This window comes from Bos indicus, chromosome 23 (genome assembly GCF_029378745.1).
Source record: "Bos indicus isolate NIAB-ARS_2022 breed Sahiwal x Tharparkar chromosome 23, NIAB-ARS_B.indTharparkar_mat_pri_1.0, whole genome shotgun sequence".
NCBI classification, from domain to species: domain Eukaryota; kingdom Metazoa; phylum Chordata; class Mammalia; order Artiodactyla; family Bovidae; genus Bos; species Bos indicus.
The window spans coordinates 30,136,344-30,148,214 of NC_091782.1; positions in this window are offsets into that span (position 1 = coordinate 30,136,344).

Below are 11,871 nucleotides of genomic sequence, written 5' to 3' on the forward strand. Positions count from 1 at the left end.
AGTCACTCACTCAATAAATACCCCAAACACTGTCTAGGGGTTGGGAATAAACAGTAAATGAGATGAAGCTCCAGCCTTCAAGGGGCTTTCTAAGTTAGTTTTTTAGCCCCCCAAGGACAAGATTGAAATCCCAAGAGAAGAGGTTTCATTGAGGCCCCAGGGACCACCTAACATCCAGATATGTGGATGGAGACCCAGCTCCAGCCAAAGCAAAATTCCTTTAAAACTCTGCTGATTGTGAGCAGTAAGTCAAAATAGGAAACCTGCAGGATAACATCCTAACTCATTTATTTCTTCTTTTTTTCATTTCATTTTTGCCTTGATGCACAGCTTGCAGATCTCAATTCCCCAACCAGGGATTGAACCCAGCACAGCAGTAAAATTGCACAATCCTAACCACCAAGAAACTCCCACTGGATCACTTCTTATACAAAGGAAATCATTGAGTGTTTGCTGAAGAAAGGAGACAGTAACACAATGGGAACCACGTGGCAAAAATGTAAATTGCTCTCTGGTGATTGCTAATATCTTGATGATCTGATAAAATGGTATATAAGGCAGAACAAACCCACCCTTGCGATAAAGCTGGAAATTTCATCCACAGTGAAAGATGCTAGAGACAGTGCCAGGGTGCGTTGGAGAAAATCAAGACTGGTGTCTGGAAAAATAGTTGAGAGGCTATTGAAACTGTCTCAGTGAGCAGTGTTGAACGCTTGAGTAAAGACAGCCGCCAAAGGCAGGTGGGGACAGATGGGAGACAGACTTCCAGGCAGGAAGGACCTCTGTAGGGGAGATTGAGGAAGAGGATTACAGAGAACACCTAAGGCCTGTGTTCTTTCCTCACATACCATGTTGTCTTGTCACGGAATGAGGACCCGACTTCAGTCCAACTTTTCCACTTTATAACAAAAGGAGGACATTAAAACCCAGGAAATGGAAACTCTCATCTATGGCTGAACTGCAGGTTGAGGGAGGGGTCCCAGTGGAAGCCAGGTCTCCTTTCCTGATCCCACCCCTTCTGCAGGTGCCCTTTAGAGCCAGCCGGGCCCTCTTTCCACACCCCTCCAGCAAATCGGAGTCCCAGGGCTGGGACCACGGGCTACCCCAGGGCAGTGCACAAGCTTCTCTTCTACTGCTGTGACCTTGATACTGCATTCTGCCTGGACCACACTCTCTCTGTTTCATAACTGCAATACATGATTGCAATACATAATATGTTCCTACTGATAATTAGAAAGGCGCTGAGTGTTTGGATGAAGAACTGTATGCAAACAAAATCCTTCTTTGTAGGCCCATTAGCGGTAATAAACTGGAATTAATTTGCAAACATCTCATCGAAACTGCAGGAGAGGGAGGAACTTGGAGGCCACCCTCCAATAAGGGAGGGTTAATGGACAATCATTGTTTGGTCAGCAGTTACTCTGGTAAAAGTTGTAATCTTTTATCAGCTTATTTTAGTAAAAATAAAGAATGCTTTTTAAACATAAAAAATAAAATCTTAAAACATTTAAACTGTGGTAAAATACACATAACATGAAATTTACCACCTTCACCATCTTTAAATGTAGTGTTAGTTCTGTACACATTGCTGTAGACCATCATCACACCCTTCTCCAGAACTCTTTTCATCTTTCATGACAGGTTCTGTACCCGTGAAACAACCCCTCATTCCCCACTTCCCCTAGTACCCACCATCCTACTTTCTGTCTCTACAAATTTGACTACTTCTTATAAGTGGAATCTTAAGTATTCGTCTTTTAGAGGCAGCTTATTTCACTGAACGTGATGTCCTCAAGGTTCATCCATGTTGTAGCATATGTGTTAGAATTTCTTTTTCTTTTAACGTTGAATAATATTCTACTTTATGTAGAAACCACATTCTGATTATTCATTCATTCACTGATGCACTCAGGCTGCTTTCATCTTTTGGCTATTGTAAATAATACTGCTATGAATATGGGTGTGTAAATATCTCTCTGAGACTCTGCTTTCAATTATTTTGGGTATATCCCCAGAAGTGGAATTGCTGGATCATATGGTAATTCTGTTTTAATTTCTTAAGGAAGCACTACTCTGTTTTCCACAGCGGCTCCATGATTTTACATTCCCACCAACAGTGCACAAAGGTTCTAATTGCTTCATATGTTCATCAGCACTTATTATTTCTGTTTTAATAGTAGCCATCCTAATGGTGAAGTGGCATAAAACCCTTTCAGGACATAGGTTTACTAAAGATGTTGATCTCTCCTATCCCAACTTTGCATAAAATCCTAAATGCTTTAATCACAATGTTTTCATTCAAGGAGATTTTTAGGAACATAACCCTCATGGTTAGAGAAGGAATACTATATTGTCATCTTAAAGTCTTTATCAACTAGAAAGGTAAAATTTGAATTCTAATTTTCTTACATTATTTAGTGAAGTTGAACTTTTCCCTAAATTGTTAGTTATGGTTTCTCTGTTGTGAATTGTTTGTGTCTGAATTTCTTACATGGTGCAAAATAAAATGGAAATAGCTATTGGATGCTATGTGATAGCTTCTGTTCTAAGAGCTTCACACATAGTAACTGAGTAGTTACTGGGTCAGTTAATCTGACCCACCATGAGGCAGCTGCAATTAGTACTTAATGGAAGAAACAGAAGCACAGAGAGGTCAATGAACTTGCCCAAGGTCCTACCCAGGAAGTCTGGATTCAGAGACTGTGTCCTTACTTATAACATGGCCAGTATTTTCTTAAGTTATTTGTTTGCTTTTTATTTTTTTCCATAAACTATAAAAATGAAAACAAAATTGTGGTTAAATTTATGACTATACTCCTTTTTTTTTTAACTGGACCATTTAATTCTTTTAGCCAGCTTAGAACATCCTCTCCTTTTCAGATAATAGAAAATATTTGGATTTTTGGTATATTAGATGTTTCACATATATATGTATTTTCCCAAATAATCATTTCTCCCCAAATAGTTGTTGAATTATATTTTTTTCTTCCATTGTTTTGTGATGGTACTCTTCTGCTAGTCTTTATTTCCTAATTGCTGTGGGTTTTTTTCTAATGAACGTTATATGCTCAATCATCTCTTTGAGGATACTGAAGTCTCTTTCTGGTTGTTCTACTCTTTTCATCTGGCATGAATCTGTCTCTGGAGTGTTGATGTTGCTGGCTGCCTTCCTCAGTGTTAGTTTTCATGTATTCTGGAATTTTAGTTTATAAGTTCATTTCCAGGTTTTCTCTCTCCCTTCTCTGGTTCCCTAGACCAGCAGAAAATAGGCCTCCAAGACTGCCCTCAGTTTCTCCCATACCTCCTTCTTCAACCTGACCCCTCTCTCTGTACAAATTCCCCTTCATTTACCTTCTCTCAAGGTCTTACACCTCCCCGTGCCTAGTCTGCGCTGACTTGACCCCTCTTACCGCAGGATTAGAAAATCTCTGGCCTCCTTTTATATTTTTGAAGTTATCACAGTGGCCTGGCCAGTCTCTTAAGCAGTTTTACTGCAGGGCGTGGAGAGTTTCAGATACTCACAGCACAGTAAGGGTTAACCTCCAGCGCTGGGCCCCAGGGGATTCCTGTGGCAGCTGGTGAGGAGGAGTGCCTTAGGTAAGCCGCTGTCAGCCTCTATTTGCTTGAGGGTTGACAGGCTGCATGCACAGAACTCACCCAAGCAGAAGCAACAGCCAAGTACAATGAACTTGACCCAATAAAAGCAAAATCTTGAACGTTACATTTTAAGTGCTTTTTTTTGAGGGGTGGGGGGTGTTTGGTTTTCAGTTTTGCATCAGGCTGAAAGCTCCTTGTTTTCAGAGACCACATTTATCTTGTTCACCGTGTGACTAGCACGGACAAGAAATTCAGGAAATTTCTGGTGACTAAGAGAGTCAGTGGATGTTTGACAGCATCCCTGGTCCAGTCCTGCCTGCATCCTAGGCAGAAAGAAGGCTGAATGGCAACCTGGAAGCTGTAGTCCTACAAGCTCTGCAAGATGAAGTGGATCACAAAAGAGAGGAAAAGCATCTCCCCTCTAGGCACAGACACCCCCACCTCCTGCAGATTTGACGTCTTAAGGGCTCCAGTTCAGAGAGTGATGCTCAGCGGGAGATGGAGACAGTTACCATATACTGGATGACTAGATTTGTGAGACCTGTGAGACCTCACTCAGACCCCCAGAAATACTTAGAGAAGGGGACTTTGCAAGGGTTGAAAAGAGAAGCTAAAATTTGGCTTATTATTTTAAGATGACCCTATTTGCATATCTCAGGTGACTCAGTGGTAAAGAATCCATCTGCCAATGCAGAAGACATGGGTTTGGTCCCTGGGTCAGGAAGATCGCCTGGATGAGGAAATGGTAGCCCACTCCAGTATTCTTGCCTGGACAATCCCATGGACAGAGGAGCCTGGTGGGCTACAGTCCATGGAGTCACAGAGAGTCAAACACGACTAAGTGACTAAACACGGACCCCACCCATAGGCTAGTGAGACCCAGGGAAACTCAGGCTACATGTTTTAACTCAACCTTGAAATACTGCTTGCACCACAGACTAGTGACTACCACTGGGGTGAGAGAGTCCCTTGTTCTGTCGGGGACAGTGGCAGTGGCAGAGTCCTGCTGCAGGCGGCCTTGGGTAAGGTGGGCTGGAAGTTCAAACAGAAGAACAGAATGCAGTTTCACTAGAGCTTCTGGACATGTTCATTTGTCAATGATGCCCTGGAAGATAAGAGGTAAGTGGGGGGGTTGGTGTTTGGAAAACAAGACAAATGAGCTCTTATTCAAGACAAATGAGCTTCAAAACAAAAAAATTTGAATCTTTTCCTCAAGAAGAAAGGTATCTTGAGGAAGGGGCCAGAGCCTCTTTACAGTGCCGAGCCGGGAATGTCCCTATAAAGCTGGGCCTATAGGTGGGAGAAGAAAGGGGGTAGCTGTTCAGCTTCTTGAGGAAATCTGAGACAGGCCTTTCCTTCCCTTCAAGCCCAGGGAAAGGGGCTTCATAGTATCCTTCAGAGAGTTCACTGTGTGTTCCCTGCAGTGTGGAGGACAGGGTGAACTGGTGGCTGGCTCAGTCTGAAAATCATAAAAAACAGACTGGCTAGCTGCCCTGATGGTGGAACAAGAGAGGTTAGTGGGCTGAGAAGCTGCCAGCCTTCCCAGATTCCAGCACTGAATTTATGGTGTTTCCTGTGGACCAGATGTGAAGCCTGATGCAGTGAGATGTTAGATCCTGTCCAAAAGCATTACCTGGAGGGATTTGGTGAGCCTGATGTCCCCCTTTTCATTATAGGGGACTGGAATGCAAAAGTAGGAAATCAGGAAACACCTGGAGTAACAGGCAAATTTGGCCTTGGCGTACAAAATGAAGCAGGGCAAAGGCTAATAGAGTTTTGCCAAGAAAATGCACTGGTCATAGCAAACACCCTCTTCCAACAACACAAGAGAAGACTCTACACATGGACATCACTGGATGGTCAACACCAAAATCAGATTGATTATATTCTTTGCAGCCAAAGATGGAGAAGCTCTATACAGTCAGCAAAAACAAGACTGGGAACTGACTGTGGCTCAGATCATGAACTCCTTATTGCCAAACTCAGACTTAAATTGAAGAAAGTAGGGAAAACCACTAGACCATTCAGGTATGACATAAATCAAATCCCTTATGATTATACAGTGGAAGTGAAAAATAGATTTAAGGGACTAGATCTGATAGAGTGCCTGATGAACTATGGACGGAGGTTTGTGACATTGTACAAGAGACAGGGATTAAGACCATCCCCATGGAAAAGAAATGCAAAAAAGCAAAATGGCTGTCTGAGGAGACCTTACAAATAGCTGTGAAAAGAAAAGAAGTGAAAAGCGAAAGAGAAAAGGAAAAATATTCCCATCTGAATGCAGAGTTCCAAAGAATAGCAAGGAGAGATAAGAAAGCCTTCCTCAGCGATCAGTGCAAAGAAATAGAGGAAAACAACAGAATGGGAAAGACTAGAGATCTCTTCAAGAAAATTAGAGATACCAAGGGAACATTTCATGCAAAGATGGGCTCGATAAAGGACAGAAATGGTATGGACCTAACAGAAGCAGAAGATACTAAGAAGAGGTGGCAAGAATACACAGAAGAACTGTACAAAAAAGATCTTCATGACCCAGATAATCATGATGGTATGATCACTCACCTAGAGCCAGACATCCTGGAATGTGAGTCAAGTGGGCCTTAGAAAGCATCACTATGAACAAAGCTAGTGGAGGTGATGGAATTCCAGTAGAGCTATTTCAAATCCTAGAAGATGACGCTGTGAAAGTGCTGCACTCAATATGCCAGCAAATTTGGAAAACTCAGCAGTCGCCACAGGACTGGAAGAGGTCAGTTTTCATTCCAATCCCAAAGAAAGGCAATGCCAAAGAATGCTCAAACTACTGCACAATTGCACTCATCTCACACGCTAGTAAAGTAATGCTCAAAATTCTCCAAGCCAGGCTTCAGCGATACGTGAGCCGTGAACTTCCAGATGTTCAAGCTGGTTTTAGAAAAGGCAGAGGAACCAGAGATCAAATTGCCAACATCCACTGGATCATAGAAAAAGAGAGTTCCAGAAAAACATCTATTTTTGCTTTACTGACTATGCCAAAGCCTTTGATTGTGTGGATCACAATAAACTGTGAAAAATTCTTCAAGAGATGGAAATACCAGACCAGCTGACCTGCCTCTTGAGAAACCTGTATGCAGGTCAGGAAGCAACAGTTAGAACTGGACATAGAACAACAGACTAGTTCCAAATAGGAAAAGGAGTACGTCAAGGCTGTATATTGTCATCCTGTTTATTTAACTTATATGCAGAGTACATCACAAGAAACACTGGGCTGGAAGAAGCACAAGCTGGAATCAAGATTGCCGGGAGAAATATCAATAACCTCAGATATGCAGACGACACCACCCTTATGGCAGAAAGTAAAGAGGAACTAAAAAGCCTCTTGATGAAAGTGAAGGAGGAGAGTGAAAAAGTTGGCTTAAAGCTCAACATTCTGAAAATGAAGATCATGGCATCTGGTCCCATCACTTCATGGGAAATAGATGGGGAAACAGTGTCATAATCTATTTTTGGGGGGCTCCAAAATCACTGCAGATGGTGATTGCAGCCATGAAATTAAAAGACGCTTACTCCTTGGAAGGAAATTTATGACCAACCTAGATAGCATATTCAAAAGCAGAGACATTACTTTGCCAACAAAGGTCCGTCTAGCCAAGGCTATGGTTTTTCCAGTAGTCATACATGGATGTGAAAGTTGGACGGTGAAGAAAGCTGAGCACCGAAGAATTGATGCTTTTGAACTGTGGTGTTGGAGAAGACTCTTGAGAGTCCCTTGGACTACAAGGAGATCCAACCAGTCCATCCTAAAGGAGATCAGTCCTGGGTGTTCATTGGAAGGACTGATGTTGAAACTGAAACTCCAATACTTTGGCCACCTCATGCGAAGAGTTGACTCATTGGAAAAGACCCTAGTGCTGGGAAGGATTGGGGGCAGGAGGAGAAGGGGATGACAGAGAATGAGATGGTTGGATGGCATCACTGACTCGATGGACATGAGTTTGGTTAGATTCCTGGAGTTGGTGATGGACAGGGAGGCCTGGCGTGCTGCCATTCACGGGGTCGCAAAGAGTCGGACACGACTGAGCGACTGAACTGAAATGAACTGATGGAGTTCTGCCCAACTCCTAGAGACTGGAGAAAGAAATATAGTTTACTAGCCTGAGCAGGGCACTTGCCCACATTGAACAATCACCGGAGTGAGAAATCCTAGCACAGGGAAGGAGTTGTCTCTGAAAGAATCCACAGAAGTGCCTGATGAAAGGAAGGATCAGATTTGCCTAAAAACTTAGGCCATCTCACGGGAGTTCTAGTCAAATAAGTCCCCTCCTGGTCCCTTTCAGCCCCTCCCTCTCACACTCAACCATGTTGGGGTCCAAGGTAAGCTAGCAAGATGATGCAGGAAAGACAGAAGCATGCATCCAGGATGAACTGAATAGTTCGTATACAAGTGCAGCTGCTGGGGGCAAAAGCTTCTGTTAGAGATAAAAGTTGAAGTATTTTTCATGGAATGTTTCTGACATGAGGACTCCTGGGCTGCATATGTTAATTGCACCAGGTTGAGGACGGTGGATCCTTCTGCCATTCGCTAGAATGCTATTCTTACCTGAAAGGTTTAAATGACCCACCACCACATCTGCTGGGTCCTTGTCCCAGCCAGTGGGAAGAGGGAAAGAGGAAGGGGAGGACCACCCCCACCGCAGGTCAAAGCATTACCAAAAAGTTCCTCACGCAGTTTATGTGCTTATGTGCTTGGTCACTCAGTCATATCTAACTCTGCGACCCCATGCACTGTAGCCCACCAGGCTCCTCTGTCCATGGGGATTCCCCAGGCAAGAATACTGGAGTGGGTTGCCATGCCCTCCTCCAGGGGTTCTTCCCATCACTCACTTTACTCAGACCCTTTTGCCCAGAAGTTAGTCACGCGGTCACGCCTAGCTTCAAGGGGTGCTGGGAAATGTAGTCTTTATTCAGGGTGGCTACAAGTCCACCAAAATTTGGGAGTCTTAGTAGTAAGGAAGAAGAAGTGAATGCACATTGAGGGACAATAGCAGTTTCTGCCGCAAAGCAAGAAACAGGAAACGAGAGATCACCACACACTTCAGTTCCAGGTGATAGCAGCTGGTCTGTTTGTGGCACAAAGAGAGGAAGAAGCCTTGAATTTAAACAAAGTTTGAAGTTTTTACTATTATGTGAAACCAGGCCATTTAATTACTGGATTTTGGGGGAAATTAAACCAAGTGACCTTTGATTACATATGTGGAATCTGTTTCTTTTTTAAAATTTTTTTTTTTTTTTTGGCTGTGCTGGGTGTTTGTTGCTGTCCACAGGCTTTCTCTAGTTGCAGCAAGCGGGGGTTGCTCTCTAGTTAAAAGGCACAGGCTTCTCACTGTGGTGGCTTCTCTTGTTGGAAAGCACAGGCTCTAGGCGCTCAGGCTTCAGTAGTTGTGGCACATGGGCTTAGTTACTCCACAGCCTGTGGGATCTTCCTGGACCAGGGATCAAACCGGTGTCCCCTGCATTGACAGGCAGATTCTTAACCACTAGACCACCAGGGAAGCCTGGAACCTGTTTTAAATGTCCATCAAGGAGCAGAAGTAGAATGAGTCTCCCCAAATGGGTTTAAAGGGACAAAGAAAAATGAAAATAAAATAGTTTGTCATTCTCCCTTCTATTAGTTAGAATAGACTAGGCTGTGGTATTTTTAAAAAAAAAGGCACTTAATATAATACAAGTTTTTTCTTATATAACAGTCTTGAGAAGGTTTGCAGTCCAAGAGCAGCTGCCCTCCTCATGGTCTATCAGGCACTTGGACTGATAGTGGCTCTGCCAATGTCAACTTACGGTCACCTTGGTGTCAAGCTCCCAGTCAGCCATAGGGGGAAGAGAAAGGAGGAGAATGTGGGAGATTTTTTAACAGAGCAGGCCTGGAGGTTGGTATGTACACTTCTGCTCACATTCCATTGGAGATAACTTAGTCTCCATTGGTGATATCTTGATCGTGTAACAAACCTGTTTGGAAGGGTGTCTGGGAAATGTAGTCTGTGCACCCCACGAAGAGAGGAGTTTGTTGTGTAGCTGATGGTCTCCACCTTTATGCCCCATGATTTTTCTTACCTAGTGTATAGTTGTAACAATGTAAATGGTTATCACGAGTCACCAAAAATCCAAAGCCTTTGGACCAAAAATGATTTCTGGTTGTAGTATGCCATTCTAGAGAATAAAGCATTTAATATTCTGGCTAGAACTTTCCTCTAAGACACTGGAGGAGTAGCACAGTCATAGGAGAAAGAGAAGGGGACTGATACAAAGCTTATTGGTGCTGCACCAACAGTATCTGTGGGCTCAGGGGCAGGATGCTTGGGGTGGCACCTACACAAGGTTTAGAATTGTGGACAGCTCCAAAAGCATGCCAGTAAATTTCACAGAAAATGTTGGAATGGAAAGGAGAACATCATGTGTAGGTGTTAGAGACCTCTTGACAGAGAGAGGGGAAAAGGAACCCTTGAAAAGTTCCCTGGTGGCCTGGTGATTAGGATTCCAGGCTTTTAGTGCCATTTGCCCAAGCTCAATCCCTGGCAAGAGAACTGAGATTCTGCAAGCTGAACAGCCAAAAAGAATAAAAGAAGGGACCCACCCATGAAAAGATGGCAGTTCTGGCTCACCCCCTCAAATCAGGAACAGTGGGCAAGACCCACTCCTATGATTAGTGACGCCAAAGAAGAGAGAACGAAAAGAGGAAGCCTAAAACATTTGCAAGAGTGGCCAGGAACTTGAGCCAGGAGTGTTTTGTGAAGCCAAGGACCCAGTGCCTCAGAGTGACATGCAGGCAGTGACTGTAAAGTCCGCCACTGCTAGTGGGGCGCCAGGTCCCCTAGGGGAGCACTGGACCCACCTAATTCCTGCTGTGGTCAGGCTTGCCTTTTCCTGGCAAAGTATAACGATGCCGTGAACAACTCCCAGTGACTGAGAAAATCCTGCTTCTCATCGTGATGGCTTCTCTTGTTGCAGAGCACGGGCTCTAGAGCGCTCGGGCTTCAGTAGTTGTGGCATGAGGTCCCGGTAGTTGCAGTGCATTGTTAAGTTTTTGCTGGAGTATATAACCTTGAACATCACTCCCTCCCTCCAGTTCTTATCAAAAACTCAGTTAAGGGAAACAAAATTCATGTAGGGTTCCTCAAAGAGTACACAGTTCCTCCAGTTCTGTGGACTGTGCAATTACAGATGTTCATTGCACTATGAATTTGGATTGCATTGTTACAAACCTTTACAGAATCTCTTATAAAGAATTTTGGTTTGGCATGATGCTGTCAGCTTCTAGGGACGCAATACAAGTTGGGCATAATGTTGAAGAATTTATATATGAAATGTTATGACGTTTGGAATTTGTTTTAAAAGATCCCTGGGTGGGGTTGGGGTGAGGGGAAGTAGTATGGGTAGATTAAGTGTGTATGACCAAATTTTGACAGTTGTTGCAGCTTTGGGAAGGATAAGAGACTCACTGTGCTCTTACTATTTTTGTGTAGGTTTGAAAATTATCATCAAAAGCAGAGTGTTTTTTTTTTTTTAACATGGCTCGTCTCAGGATTTAATGAAGCTCAGGTTCTTTATGTTTTATATTCCTTCAGCACAGAAGGAATCCAGTGACAGCCAAAATGATAGGTAAGTAGATTTAGTAATATTTTTTATAAAGGGGTTGCAGGAAAATGGGGCACAAGAGGATGGTCATGTCCCAGGTCTCCGGTGAGTTCCTGGGATGGGCCACCAAGTGAGGGTCCTTGGCTTCGAGCAGGAAAGAATTCAAGGTCAGAGCCATAGAAAAGTGAGAGCAGAGATGCACAGTCGATAGAGAGTGGTCCGTCTCAGAAGGTACACGTGGCCTCTAAATACGGGGTGGTTAGTTTTTATGGGCTGGATAATTTCATTGGCTAATAAGTGGAAGGATTATTTCAATTGTTTTAAGGGAAGAGGCAGAAAGTCTCAAGCCCACTCGGCTTTTGATGATCAGCCTCGGAACTGTCATGGCAACTGTGGGTGTCATTGTGTTACTGAAAGTAGGCTTCAGCCAGGCTGCTCGTCTCTCTAAAGACAACACTAGAGAGGCAAGGTTGGTGGAAAGTTTGCTTTATTTTGGAGGCCAGCAATGGGGGGAGGGGGGAGGGGGGAAGGCAGCAGGCAGATGCCTGTCCTTGAGGAGAAACTAAAGATCCTTGACTTTGCTTAATGACTAAACTGTTATTGCTTTGTCCAGTTTGACTACTTTGCTTTGCTTTCTTACTTCTCTGATTAAACTTATTC